This window comes from Equus asinus, chromosome 24 (assembly GCF_041296235.1).
Source record: "Equus asinus isolate D_3611 breed Donkey chromosome 24, EquAss-T2T_v2, whole genome shotgun sequence".
Lineage (NCBI taxonomy): Eukaryota > Metazoa > Chordata > Mammalia > Perissodactyla > Equidae > Equus > Equus asinus.
Genome location: NC_091813.1, coordinates 35,497,648 through 35,513,462, shown reverse-complemented (window position 1 = coordinate 35,513,462; position 15,815 = coordinate 35,497,648). Strand labels below are relative to the sequence as shown.

At 40.2% G+C, this 15,815-nt stretch overlaps 1 long non-coding RNA gene across 4 annotated transcripts in view; it reads right to left on the bottom strand.

Moving 5' to 3' along the window:
* Window positions 1-15,815, bottom strand: part of LOC106848476 (uncharacterized) — an 885,659-nt gene that overhangs the window by 1,011 nt on the left and 868,833 nt on the right. The window lies entirely within an intron of this gene.

The window sequence follows — 15,815 nt, the reverse complement described above, 5'->3', positions numbered from 1 at the left end:
TGAAGAGGAGTCTGTGGATTAGGAGACAAGTGTTCTTTCTTCATGAGTTCAGAATTTGAAGGAGGACAGCACTCTCTGGGTTGAATTACAACAATTTAGTGGGTGTTCTAGAAAGACTATCACATCAGGAACCTTGAATTTAAGGAACCCAGTCTACCAACCAACAGCATAAATTTGGGAGCTTCACAGATTTTAAAGACAATACCAGAATCTGCACAACAGATGGGTGATTCTTTCCTTACATACCCACATGTTCCAAACTGTTCTGTGTGGAACAAGTGTGTAGGCTAAATTTCTCTTTGGTTTACAGATCCATTCTGATCAAAGAAGAGATCTGGAGAATCATGCCTTTGGAAAAAAAATCTAATAGTCATGAATCAAAAGTTTAGAATTATGCCTATTAATCTCCAGGGTTCATTCCTGCTCTACCTAGGAGAGCGAAGGTAACTGTGGTAAATCTGCTGGGTAACCTGAGCAAGGGGAGGAGAGCCCGAGAGTCTGCAGAGACTCATCTAGAGCAGGCCACTTGGAAGGAAGCCACCAGTTTTACATCTCAGTCTTGATATTTAGAAAGAACCCTAACTGCCAATTGACCTGCGTCTTGGGGTTAGTGACAAAAGGACCAATTGGGAAAGCCTGACTTAGGATGCAGCTAAACCAATGAGAAGACTCAAGACTCATTGTAACTGGCAACTCTGGCAATTCGTCATAACACTGGGCACCAGAATGAACACTGTGACACCTGAGTTTCAGTCAGCTGTTGAGATTTTGTGCAAGATTCGGGAATAAGAGGTCAACAAAACTGAAGTACTGCTGAATGTGCCCCCTGCATGTGTCAGCATATCTGTTATGATCATTGCCACTATAAGACGCAATCTCAAAACCAAATCTGCAGCTGTAAAGAATATACAATTCATCATGGAAAACTGTTATGAAAGGGAGAGGAGTCATGTCATCCTAGGATAATATTAATAAAATCCACGATTTAAATTAGTTACCATTGACTAAGCAGGATCAAAAAGAAATCTCATCTTCTCCTTCACAGAGGAGAAGGTTTGAGAGAAAAAGCAAGCAGAAGAAAAAACAATGAGCGACATTACTTAAAGGTGCAGACTCAATGACACTCTGGTTTTGGGGGGTGGGAGGGGCAATCTCCCACTGCCTCTCCAAGAGGCAAGTCTTCTCCCAGACCATAATCTGGAAGCCCCAGATATCAAGTCTGCAGGGCCTTGTCTGTCTAGGACAGAAATGTGGTAATGTAGTGTGTTACAAAGGCTGAATACCAATGAACCAGGAATAATTCCCTAAAGGAGTTTTGGGTAAAGTCACTAACATGGTGACTATTCAAAAGTAGCTGTCTCTGTCAAGGAGACGCTGGTTGGATGTGTATGGAGCACTGAGAGAACCTAGCCCACTTATTTGGAAAAGGATGACACTCCACTTTGGGAGGACTCAAGTGTTTCCAGTTGGCAGAAAATGTGGCGAGACAAATGTCTTTATTCCCTTAACCTCCGCATTCTTTCCTATGCTTACCCACAGTAGGGAGGGATTCTTTTAGCTTACTAACACTGCAAAGTTATCAGGGACGATCATTACTAATAACGGTTGTCACGTAGTTGCTCCACTCCAAGTAACGGGAGAGCCAGGAGGAAGCTGCTGGGTGAATGGACTGTGCTGATCTTGACCACAAGAGTGGAAAAGAACTTAAGAACTTTGGATGTAAGGCGCAATTGGCCCAAACTCAGAGAATGGGAGCACGATGAAGCTGGGATTCTGGAGAGTGGGATCAGGATTAGAAAAGGAAAGAGGAAAAACAACAAAAGAGAAAGTGATGCCACCTGGATGTCCAAGGCTGATTTTTATAAGAACAAAAAACTGGTCATTCAGGGATAACAAAAAAGCAACTCTCACCATCCTCCCATTTCAAACCATGGGTGATCAGGATAAAGTCCTTTGCAGGACTGGAGCATGCCCGCATATCCTTCAGACATTGCTAGTGCAGTGGCAGAGTTTCCTGTTGTTCAGCCTTGTAAGCTTAGATTCCCAACATTTTCTCTCTTCTGAGTAAAAGTGGTATGTGGTTCAAATGCAGTAATGAATGACATTGGTTCCCTGGTTGGATAACGTGAACGAGGAGGGCGGTTTCCATTCCCGCCTCAGATTCAGGTTACACCTTCACATTCAGTGGTAGTGAGCCTCGATCACCCCAGAGATGGAATCAGCCAGCAGAAGGGACACATACAGAGGAATACATGTACTTTTATGAAATAAGTATGACCCTCCCTATAAATCAAATGTTGATAAATTAATTTCAATGCAGTGAAACTTTTTGTAAAATGTTCTGTTTCCTTGGCTATTTTGAAAGCTTTGGTTAGATGTTCTCGCAGTTCTCTCTGTACCCTTCTCTAGGATTGTGTGACTACCAGGAAATGTGAGTAGGGACCTGTGTCAAGGACATGTCTCTTCCTCCCCACCCCGATGACTCTAGGCTGCTGGAGAAACACTTTAAACTATTTCAATTACGATAGGATTATAAAATAGGACTTCGGATTTTGTCATGCTAATTCTCTCCTTAAATCATCAGATTATTTCTCTCCTTAAAATGAGGAAATTCTGGTCACAGAAGCAATAGTATACAAATAACAAGACGTAAAATATAGAGGTATAGCACTTGTCACGAGAACCAATTCAGGGGGCTCTGAAAGAAGGTATTTCGTCATGTGTTTAGACTAGTTGAAAATTACATTTTATTGTACTGATTCAGAACTGAATGTTGGCAGGAGAAGTGCTAATTAGATTTTTTTAAATTCTTAATTCACTAATAAAAATGATCCAAAACAAAGTTCCTATCAAAAGAATATTTTATATAAATGTATATGGTTATTAGGTCATGCATTATATATTCAAGTATAATTTATAGCTACAATATTTCAGCTTCCTGTTGGAGACCAGAACATTTTACCTTACGATTTATTGTCAGCATATCACCTACAACTTTACAGATAGTTCCTATCAATTATAACTTCATATATATATCATTGAAAATGAAGGATAACATTTAACGGCTTCTATTTCAACCAATTCCCACGCACAGACTTTGTTAGGGATGCCAAACTTCTTTGAAAACATAATACTGTACATTTGTATATTACCTTATAGTTTTCAAAATGTATGCAGATATATTATTAGAATGTTTCCAAAATAAGTTATTTTGTAGTCTTTCCTCATATGAAGCTACATTTCATAGTAAAATGTTGAATTTTATAAGGTTAAAAGGAATGAGGGTGTTAAGAAAATGTAAGAAACTTGACAATAAAGAAATAGTATTGAACAGATAGTGCTATGGTGTGAGCTCTTTCTACCAGCGTTTGTGGATTATCCGGAAATGTCCTGATTAAGTCTCTGAACTTCTCTGGCTCCAGAGTTCCAGTGGTAAAGTAGGAGTCTAGTAATGTCACCAGGGACTTTGTCAAATACACTAAAAAATAGGTGATTTTACAGGCTAGTGAAGCAGGTTTATAAAAATATGGAAGGGGAGTTTAGGGGGAAACATGTGAGTGCATGTTTTGGCATTTCCTGTAGGTTAAGGCTATGCAAGCAGAAGCTGAAGACCAGAGTGATTCAAGAGAGTGGTGTGTGTGACAGAGTGTGTGTGCGTGTGCGCAGGTAAAGGTGGGCATGGGGGAATGTGCCTATGTGGAGGGAATATCTGCGGAAAGATTTGTTGATGGGATGAAAAGCTAATTCTTCTGTATGACGTTAATAGAGCCTACATTGCCAGCTTAGCAAGGTGCTTTGGGAAAATGAGAATATTTATGAGACTTGGTTCCTGACTTCAAGAAGCTTCATCTCATCAGAGAGACAAGAAATTTACAGATGAAACACTTAGAGAACGAAACTTAACATATAAACTTTTAACTTGACTCCGTGTGTGTGTGTGTGTGTGTGTGTGTTGGGGAAAGGCAGTCATAATGAAGGAATGCTCTTGACCAGGAAGAAACAAATGCTCAAAGTGGGACAAGGCCGTCATTCATTCAACAAAGCAGAGGACTGAGAACTCCCAGCTCTGTGTCAGGTGTGGAGGATACAAAGCACACCTTTCCCTTTTTGTTGTCTCTTATTTACAAAAATGATAAGCATATTCATCTTTCAAAGTACGTTTTTCAGATCCTAAGGTAACCACACTCGAATCCCAGTGTCCGACAGAGCTTGTCAGAAATGCTGCCTACCTCCGTTCTTAAGTAAAACAAAGAAACAAACCTACAAACCCCAGAACTCCAGCTCTAACATATTTTTTCAATCTATCTGTTCTTATTTTATTTTTTCAGAAAATTAGATTAATTATCTCCTTAGGCCTTAGTGGATCCTCTCAGAAATAAAGGCTGTGAGGGCTCATAGACAGAAACAGAGTTGGAAACGTGCTCTGAAATGATGCGTTAACTTAGTAACCTGCTGAGCTTCGTTCATCCTAGTTGAGGCACCTCCTGCTCTAGGTATCCTCTGCGCCTTTCCCCCCGGGCTCCTCGGTACCCCTGCTTCCCAGGCATCTCTCATTCCCTCTTCTGGTTCTACTTATCAATGGCTTAGGTGTCAGACTTCCCCACAAGGCTATGTTATACTTTTAGCAGCTATGACTAACACCACATCTAGTACCTAGTGGGATCCCATGAAACTTTTCTGTGCATTGTTGAACAATTTGGAGCCCCAGATCAGAAACTGTACATGATCCTAAAGGTATAAGCCATAGGGAACCAACTTTTGCAGCTGTGGGTTTTTTTTTGTTTTTGTTTTTGTTTTTTTGAGGAAGATTAGCCCTGAGCTAACATCTGTTGCCAATCCTCCTCTTTTTGCTGAGGAAGACTGGCCCTGAGCTCATATCCATGCCCATCTTCCCCTACTTTACATGTGCTTGCCAAGCAGTGCATGTCCGCACCCAGGATATGAACTGGCAAACCCCACCACTGAAGTGGAACGTGCCTCTTCAAAAACCCCAGCTGCGCCACCAGGCTGGCCCCTGCAGCTGTGGTTTTTGAAGAGGCAAGTTTCACAGACTTGTAGATCTGAGAAGGTAAAAATAAGGTTTGAAATATATATTTCATTCTTTCATTTAGTAAATATATCACACAGGCATAAAGGGGGAAAAAGATGGCAGGCTGTACCAACACAATGGCGGTTTCTTCCCTTGGAATATAAAGTAGCACTGAACTGAATGTCACTTGAAATTTTGTCTTAGGGTGGATGGCGTGGGGAGAGTGGGAGAGAGAGAGGAAGAGAGCGGGAATGAGAGAGAGACGTTCACCTCCATCTAAAGTCTAAGTGAACCCTTGTGGAACAAAGTGCTGGCAGTGCTCAAGCTCACAGCAAGGAACAGGTTCCAAGAGGACAGATCTGGGCTTTGAACCCCGCTGTGAAAGGCGATTCTTTCCAAATCAAAGGGTGCCACAGGGCTTGATTTCTGCTCTTCAACTCTGGCACTGATCAAAGCCTTTATTTGCTTCGGCTCTTTCAAAGAACAAGCTATGAAGGGCAGATTACTGCCCTAATCTTCATATTCCCAACTCATCCAATTCCAAGTTTAGAGAACAAGGATTCTCTAACACCAACAGGATGCACAGCCCCTCTCCACCTGTTTCCTTCAATACAAAGACCATCAAATGAGTACTTACTTGTGATTCTCATTGGACAGAGCTCTCAGAAACATCTTTGCTGTTTAAGCAAAGCCTGATATGTTTAAACAATAGCAAAATAGAAACAAACCAACAGGAAGTGGGCAAAACAGAAAGATCATCTATTTCTCTGCCTGATCAACAATGGAGCTCTTGGGAAATTGCTGTAATGTGACTGGCTTTAGGCATCTCTCTGACTCTTTGCAGTAGTCGTTCAGTGCTCTGTTCCATTAGCGTTTAAATGCCTCTCCCTTTTCCTTGCAGTCCCCCTGTGTTTTCTGCCCAAAGGCCCAAATATACCCAAAGGCCTCAGGCTGTTTCCATTCTCTCCTAATGCAGGAATGCAACACTGGAAGAAGAGCAAGATGGTTAGTGTTTCCGGAGCAGAGAATGAGGATAGAAGTCAGAGAGAAGGTCAGAGATAAGGGCAAGGCGTAGATCATGTAACACCTTGTAGGCTACAGTAAAGACTTTGGCTTTTACTCTAAGAAAAGTGAGATATATTGACAGGGTTGTGAGAAGGGGTGTGATATGATCTGATTTATGTTGCAAATATAGCACTTGGGTGGCTACATTGAAAGTAGTCCAGGGAGGCAAGGACAGACACAGGGAGATCCACGTGGAGATTATGGTAGCTGGGCTAGGTGGTGGCCATGGAGGTAGTGAGATATGGCTGGAGTCTGAATCTATTTTGAAGGTAGAGCAAACAGAATTCCCTAGCAGAGTAGATTTTGGAAGTGAAAGAAAGAGACACCAAGCATGCTAGAAGGATGAAGTTATTACCAGCTGACACAGAGAAGCCTGAGAATATGGGAAATTTGAGATGTCAAGGGTCCCACCAGAAAACAGGTGAAAAAGAGAAAGCTTTTTTTTTTTTTCTGTTATAACATGAGAAGCATTACGAATGGGATTCTGCTCTGCCTACTGGCAATTAGAAGAGATTTTATAGCTTACAAGCGTTAGGTTGGTCACAATAAAAGGAGAATGAGAAAGAGAAATATGAGGTGGAGAGTAAGGAGGAGATAAATGAACAGTTCTCAGATCTTAGAAACAGATGGCCTAAGCCAGTAGTTCTTGAATTTGAGTGTGCAGCAGAGTCATGGGGAGAGCTGGTTAAAACATAGATTGCTGGGCCCCACCCCCAGAATTTCTCATTCAATAGATCTGGGTGACCTCAAGAACATACATTTCTAGTTTTCAGATGATACTAATAATGTTGGTCTGGAGACCACACAGAGAACCACTGGCCAAAGGACAAGCAAGTCTGAAACAAGTACATTCTGTGGTTCCGAATTTGTGAAGAAAAGAAGCAGTTTAGACTTAAGGCTTGCAAATCTTTGTTACAGGAAGACCTTAACCCTTTACAGGTGTAATATCGGGAGCTTAGTTTGGACAGGCAGTTTATTCTGTGTGTGTGGAGTTTGTGAGAGAGGTCTGGGCTTGCGATATTAATTGAGAGTTGCTGGCATATAAACAAAATTTAAAATCATGAAAAATGAGAAACGGTTGTTTAAAATAACCAATGATATAGAATTAAAAGGGTCAAATAAAGATTGGGAGGCAAGGAAAGAATGCTATTTATGTCAGTCTTGATTGATACGTGTATTTAATAGCTATTCTTTGGTTATGCAGTCATGTGCTGCATAAAGATGTTTCAGCCAATGATGAACCACATATATGACAGTGGTCCCATAAGATTAGTGCCATACAGACTAGGTGTGTAGTAGGCTATACCATCTAGGTCTGTGTAAGTACTGTAGGGGAGGAAGAAATTTTCCTCTACCCTTCTACATTCTTCTGGCTGGTCTAAGAATTAAATTGACGTGAAACAGATTAACAGAAGAAAGATGAACAAAAGTCTAATAACATGTCTACATGAAAGAAACCCAGGAAAGCCAAGTAACTTGCTAAAATGGCTGAAGCCCTCACCTTAAATACCATCCTCAGCTACAGACAAAAGGAGATGTTGGGGGTGGGGAGAGTCAGGGATTTCCAAGGGAAGGAAGGCAGTTCACAGGTAGTTGAAAAGGAGAAAATGTTTAGAAAGCAAGTGTTTGTTTGGCCACATAGAAACAGAAGAACACAGAGGGAGCCCAACAAACAGGCTTTTCTATATTTCTCCCTGTCTGCCTCTTAGTTCATGTTATGCTAAGGTTCCTGAATTTTTATGCTCACTTCCTGAGACAGGTGTTTTTAATATGAATTCTTTTATGTAGTTAAAGGGGAGGGAACAAGAAAAACTTTCAAAGTCTTTCACTTCTTAAAAATAATCAGCCTAAAATAATTCTCATGTTAAAGAGATGCCTTTTGGGGTGGCAAATTTTGTTCCTCTTCAGTACACTCGATGATGTTCACATGATGACGAAATCGCCTAATGATGCCTTTCTCAGAACATCTCCTCTTGTTTAAGCCACACGTGACCATAATGGATTTGTAGAGACCAAAATCAGGAGTTTTCTTCTCATTATTTCTTTTCATTCCCCTCCCCTAATGTGAGGTATCTGAGACTCTGAGATGTTCAGTAACATGCCCACTGTTACACAGCTAGTGTGGCACATTATATTTTCCAAAGATGGTCACAACAGTATCTCCGATTCTAAGTGGTATTCTGAAATGCGACGTGACACCCTTTCCATTGAGAGGTGGAGTCTTTTGTTCCCTCCCCTTGAATCTGTTGCTTGTAACTAACATAAGGCAGCAAATGTAATGCTGCATGACTTCCAAGGCTAGGTCAGAAAAGGTGACACAATTTCACCTTATTTGGTGAAATACTCCTGCTTAAACTCTGACCCTCAATGTATGAAGTTAAACATCTTGAGGCTGCCATACTTTGAGGAAGTCCAAGCCGGCCCACTTAGAAAGATCAGATGGAGAACTCTGGGGCTACATTAAGAGAGAGAGCTGGCTGGTCAGCACCCAGCCCCTCAAGTCACCCGCATTTCCAACCCCAGCCATCATATCACAGCAACTGTGTGAAAGATCCCAAGATTTGCCCGGTCAAGCCTTTTCTGAATTCGTGACACACAGAAACAGTGAGAGACAATAGAGTGTTATTAAACCACTGAGTCTGGGGATAATTCATTCTAATTTCTTTAGTTTTTCAAATTTGCTTGATCACCAAACCCCTTTTTTGTGAGAAGGGAGGGATGTAACACTTACTAATGTGACTTGAAACTTGTGTTTCACAACACAAATTTTGGAAAATATTCCCTGTATTCACCAAGCAAATTTTGGTTAGTGATTTAATTCCCCAAAGAGAACTTTCTACAAGACAGAGTATGGTACACCAGTCAACGTATCTATTTATAACTCAATATAAATGTATAAATTAGGATTCTGATTTATCTATCACATTTGAATTTGGTTAACATGAATTAGTCCCGAGAGCCGCCTCACTTGGATGAAAAATATCAACTACTTAATATGCAAGGCTGAGTCAATGCCTGATGTATGGTGGCCCTTCTATGGAATGAGGCAGACCTTCTACAGATATCTTCTAAATACAATAAGGCACAGCTAATTTATTTATATATAACTCTTTTTTTCACAGACAATAAGTTCTCTACTCAAAAAATCAGGATCTGTCATGAATTATTACAAGATAGTTTGTGATTTTATACTTTTCAGACTCTTAATTAGGAACTTCAAAAATTTCAAGAGAAGTTTTCATGAGAGTCTATTGGATTCTGGGCACAATCCTGTTTGGAACTTAGGGAGCTGAGAGTTGAGGAGTGAGTACTCAACTTACTTCTGCACTAAACTCTGTAAGTCTTTCACCACTTCAAGGATGATAGGTCTTTGGAATCCCTGAAAAAAGCCCCTTTGGATCTCTTGTCATGGACTCCATCAAAGCAGCAATGCAGACTCTTTCTGGAGAGAAACCTAAGAGAGAAGGTTGTAGAGGAACATCCTCCATTCAAATAAAAGTATACTGACCAGAGAACAGATACAGAGGGAGAAGTTTCTTTTCATTCCAGGGTCACTCATCCATACGTATGTCTTTATTTAACATTTATAAGCTAATTATCCCCATGTTTTTAGTTCTCATCCAGACCTCATATATGAACTACAAATGATATATGAAACTGCCTACACAGCATCTCCATTTTGATCTCTCACAAATATTTCAAGTTAACATATTCAAAACTTAAAACATGGGACATTCCCTAAAATGTCACCCACTTCTAATATTCCACATAACGTATTCCACTAACATGCATATAGTTGACAATCTTTTCTTTCATCCTCACATTTCATCCAACACTACATATTTTATCTACTTAACATCATTTGATTCTGCTAAGTTCTTTCCCTTTCCATTCCACCATTGAGTACAGATTACAATTAACTCTTGCTGACCTACTCCAGGGATCAGGTTTCTGTATCTCAGTCAACAGACACCAACTCTAGGAGGTTTACTTAGAAAAATAATTTAAGGATTTTGGGTAGGTAATATTGGAGAGATGGTTTCAGGATATCAACAGAAACCATGGGAATTAAGACTACAGATAATGGAGCCAAGGTCACTTCCTTCAGAGTCATGGTTCTGTTTGGGAACATTTGATTGGCCAAGCCTACAAAATACGCCCAAGTCTCAGCTATCAGGGGATGGGAATATCTGACTCACTTTGACTTTAGATTCATAGAATGAGGCTTTCCTACTAATTAGAAAACTGATTTCGATGTTGGGATTACAAAAACCATATTCTCATAATTGTCAACTTCCTTTCTATGGTAGATTAAAGAGAGTTTCAAAGTCTTTGCTTCTTCCCCCATGGGCTGTGGGATATAGTTTAAATCTCCTCCCCATGAATCTAGGCTGGCTTCTCTGACTGCTTTAATTGATGCTGTGCCAATTTCCAGACTCAGGCCTTAAAAAACTAGCACTTTTCCTTCTTATTTTTGTAATATTCATTCTTGAAACTTTGAGACTACCATGCTGTTAGAACTCAAGCCATAAGAGGCATTGGAGGATAAGATGTTCTGGAGAGAGGGAGAGAGAGAAAAAAAGACAAAGAGAGAGAGAGACAGAGAGAGAGAGAGAGAATCTAGGTGCCAGACATTAGATCTTGGAAGCAGATATTCCAGCTCCAGCTGCCTCAACTGACACCACAGGAATCGGAGAGGAACTACCCAGCTGAAAACGTCCCAAATTCCTGACTCACAAAATATGTGCAAAATAAAACAGTTGCATTAAAACACCAATTTTGGAGGTAGTTTGTTAGAGAGCAATAGATAGCCAGAACAGTCTCCTTGCATTCATCCTTCAATTTCTTCTATTTTCTATACTGTAGCCAGAGGTTTCTCTTTTTTAATATGTTTTTATCATATTATTACCCTGCTGACTACTTTTCAATAACTTTTCAATACTCTTAGGATCAGAATCAAAATCATCAACACTATCTTCAAGGTCTTGAACGATGTGTCCCAGTGTCTCATCTCTTTTCACTGTCTGGCTCACTATCAGAACTAGTCACGTCAGCTGTTTTAAGTTCCTCCAAAATGCTACACTTATTTCTGTCCCAGAGTCTTCACATATTCTGTCGCCTCTCCTATAAGGCTTTCCTCCATCCCATAGGGTTTTCCCTAGTTAACTCTTACTCATTCTTCAGATCTCAGTTCAAACATCAGTTTCTCAGGAAAACCTCCCCTTGTTCCCTGGGCTAGATCTGTCTCTCGCAGCTCCTATACTTCTGAACAGAACCATCATTATACTCTAATTAAATAATTTATTGTAAAAGAGTTTTTATCATTGCCTTTCCTGCTAGAAATTCAAGCTTTATAAGATCTGTAAATCTTGTTTTTCACTCTATCCGTAGTGCCTTGAACCATTCTTTGCACATAGTAGACACACAATAAATGCTTACTGGAAAATGGATATACGAAAACCGACCTAATATGGATGGACCAACACTTCTCAGACTTCAAATGTGCAGATGAATCACCTGGACATCTTGTTGAAATGCAGATTCTGATTCAGAAGGTCTGGGGTGGGGCCTGAGAACTGAGCCTCTATTTTTAACAAGCTCCTAGGTGATGCCATTGCTATTGGCTCTGTGGATCACTCTGAGTGTCACGGCTATATAAGAATCATAATTAAGTTCTGTGGGTAACATGGAGCAACCAATTGGGATTAGTTAATATTTTAAACCTGTGCTATCATTTTAATTTGATTCAATTAATTTCAACAAAAAATTATTGAGCCCACTATTTCCCAGGATAGGCTAAACGTGAATAAGATATGGGTAGTGCTCTCGAAAAGCTCACAGTATAATAGGCCTAACTAAAATACAAACAAATCAACGTGAAAACGTGTTATAATAAAAGTAGACTACAAATATGGATTTGAGCACAAAATAGGCAGTTGCCAACGCAATTTGGGGAGCTCAGGAAATTGGAAGCACATTGGCTGGTGATCTAGCATGACTATAAACCACCGTTTTGTTTCGTTTTCTTATCCTGTATAGGTGCACCTGAACCGTGTTATTGGAAAATTAGCAATTTAAGTAATAGGCCTGACTTCCATATTCCATTTTCAGAATGAGCTGTGCAACTCTTTAGTCCTCTGGGGAACTATGGAAAACATGTTTTTGTTTGTTTGTTTCTGATGTCTGTTTGTCTCTTTCCCTTTCATGTTGCTGTATAATCTGTCATTTCTATCTTCAACTTGGTAAATCTTTTCCAGTCTTTCTAGTTAGACTTGAATTAGAAAACAAAATGTGCTGGAAAAACAATCAAAGAAGGAGGAAATGGACAGGAGCTGGTGTGGAGTCTGTATTAGGATTCTCCAGAGAAACATAACCAACAGAATGTGTGTAGATATAATAAGAGGAGATTTATTATAAGAATTGTCTCACGTGATTATGGAGGCCAAGAAGTCCCACAATCTGCTGTGTGCAAGGTGGAGGCCTGGGAAAGCTGGTGGTATAAGTCGGTCCAAGGCTGGAGGCCGGAGAATCAAAGGAGCTGATGCTCTAAATCCTGGTCCAAGTCCGAAAGTCCAAGGACCAGAAGCACCAGTGTCCAAGGGCAGGAGAAGATGGATTCTCCAGCTCAAGCAAAGAGAGCAAATTCCCTCTTCTTCCATCTTTTTGTTCTGTTCAGGCCCTCAATGGATTGGATGATGCCTTCCCTCATTGGTGGGGATGGTCTTCTTTACTCAGTCTTCAGTTTCAAATGCTAATTTCTTCTGGAAACGCCCACAGAGAAATAGCCAGAAATAATGTTTTACCAGCTATCTGGGCATCCCTTAGCCCAGTCAAGTTAATGTAGAAAATGAAGCATCACAGAGTCCTTTATTCAGTAATTTTGTCTTTGAAGGAGAAATAATTCTTTGTTTTCTTGCTTAGATGTTTACCCAATGGGATGGGCCTTTTCTTATTAGAGGCAGTTCCTTCCTCATTCACAGGTTGGGATATAGAACCTCATTTCAGTCTTTATGTCTACCCTCAATTTTATTGCACTAACAATCTCCAGGCTTCTCCAGGGAATAATCATCATTCTTTCAAGTTCTTCCTTTTCCAGCACAAAACTTTCTTTAACCATGTTTCCTCTAAAACATTGCTTCGCCTAAGAGGAAGGTGATTAACTGTCCCCTTCTGGTTATTATTTAATCATCATTTTGGGAGTACCCAAAATGTACTAAGTATCTGCCATTTCTAGCACCAAATCATTATTCAGAGCTTAGTCATTTCTTAATTTGGATCATTGAAATCACTTTCTTTATCTCATTTATTAGTACTTATTAGGACCTACATCAGGCAAGGTGCTTACTTTTTCAGACAACCTAGGAAAGCCGTATTTCCTGTCCTCTAAGAGCTCTCCATGCCTTGTTTCATCTCACTTTTCCAATCAGAACAATGCATTACTTTAAAATAATCTCTAGGGGGGCTGGCCCCGTGGCCGAGTGGTTAAGTTCGCGCGCTCTGCTGCAGGCGGCCCAGTGTTTCGTTAGTTCGAATCCTGGGCGCAGACATGGCACTGCTCATCAGACCACGCTGAGGCGGCGTCCCACATGCCACAACTAGAAGAACCCACAACGAAGAGTACACAGCTATGTGCTGGGGGGCTTTGGGGAGAAAAAGGAAAAAAAAAAATCTAAAAAAAAATAATCTCTAGGACCCAACTCTGTGAGACACACTTCCCTCTCCTACCACATGCACCCACCAGATTTTCATTGCCCGTGAATGAAATTTAAATTCACTTGCATCCCAAATATTTATTTTCTTTTCTTGTTCCTTCTGTACCAGTCAAGCTATCTCCTAAAATTTGTGTCTTTCTCTGAATGTCTGCTCTCCAAAAGAGAGAGAAACAGAGGCGAAGATACCTTCAGGCTTGGATTTTTGTGGCCACTCATATCCTTTTGGGTAGAAACTCACTTTCCCCAAGGTTGTGGTGGTAGCTATTCAACTCAGGAGTCAGTGATGAAATGCTTTTATATAATGTGTGCCTCTTAGGAAAACAGCATGCCTTTGTGTAGAAGAATCAGCACGTTTTCACTTCCTACTTCTCCAAATGCAGCCGTGGCATTCAGCCCTGAGCATCCTCTGTGGTCGATACGAGGGAGGGCATAGTTCCTTCAGCTGGGATGGTAGAACATATTCTCAGGGGTTCCACTTCACTACAACGTATTTTTTTTTCAGTTGATGTTTTCATATCTTCATTTCAATTCAAATACAATTCTGGATTATCTGCTTGATCACCTTATAACTGGGTCCTGCCTATGGGATTTCAGTGCTCATTATGATCTGTGTTGATGAATACATTGGTGCCCATTGTTGTTACAGTAACAGTGTTTAATTTTAAGCTTTGTAGTGTTAAGTAAGCTACTAAAACTGATGTCATGTGGCTAACTGACGTGCGTGTATATTCTCGAGTATGAAATAATTCTCAAACCTGAGGAACTTTGGTTAATGGGTATAACATGTGCTCTGAGGAAAACATTCCCATATTCTAATTGCAGTTCTGGCTATTTACCAGCTCATTGCTCTTGAGAAAGCCTCTTACCCTTTGTAAACCTCAGTTTCTCCATCAATAAGATGAAGTTAAAAAATGAGCTATTAAGGGGCTGGCCCCGTGGCTGAGTGGTTAAGTTTGTGTGCTCCGCTGCAGGCGGCCCAGTGTTTCGTTGGTTCGAATCCTGGGTGCGGACATGGCACTGCTCATCAGGCCACGCTGAGACGGCGTTCCACATGCCGCAACTAGAAGGACCCACAACGAAGAATATACAACTATGTACTGGGGGGCTTTGGGGAGAAAAAGGAAAAAAATAAAATCTTTAAAAAAAAAAAATGAGCTACTAAGACCACAGGAGTGCAGTATGGATTCAGATCACATATGTGTACTTATCTGGTGCATAACAGGTATGTAGTAATTGATAGCTATAATTGTTATTATATTTTGTCTTACGAATCAGTGTAAATTCAGCACCGTCTGCATTATTTCTTTCCTTTTCAAGAGGAGAAGATGTTCAAAGTCATAGAAATAACTTTTAAAACAGATCTGACTTCTGAAATGTATCAGAAATCCACTGGCCACATATCCTGCTTAATACAGTACACTATCTACTCTCAATACAGGTATTCGTTATTATTAAATTCTGTAGTAACTCTTATCCCTATTAAAGTTTCTGGAGATTTCTGAAGGTAGTAGGAATAGAGAAACCCAATCAGAAACATGAAAATCAAAGAACACAAGACTAGTTACTGACAGAGTAAAGAATGAACAATGTTGACACTGTTTTGCTATCTTTATCTCAATATTACTTTCTGTGTGGTCCTAAACTAGTTCTCTCATTCACAAGGGCAGCCAGAAATCCTCCACTAGGCCTAATAAAATAAAAGGGAAAATTGCAGGGGAAAGATATATCAAGACAGTAATCTATTGCTTTAGATAGATCAAATGTCTGCCTATATTGTTGATGGGAGATAAGTGTCATCCCTCCTCCCCAAACTTCGCTATTTTCTAAAATAGATCCACTTTGAGATGTGATTTTTTTCTCCCAAGTTAGACCAGTTGGATTCCATCGATCATAATTGTGATGGATAGCAAGTGATTTGTTTCATTACATTGTTAATGGCTGTAGTGGGAACATTTGAGCTATTACATGAAAAGCTGTGCTTGTGTCGTTGTGAAGCTTCCAAGGATAGA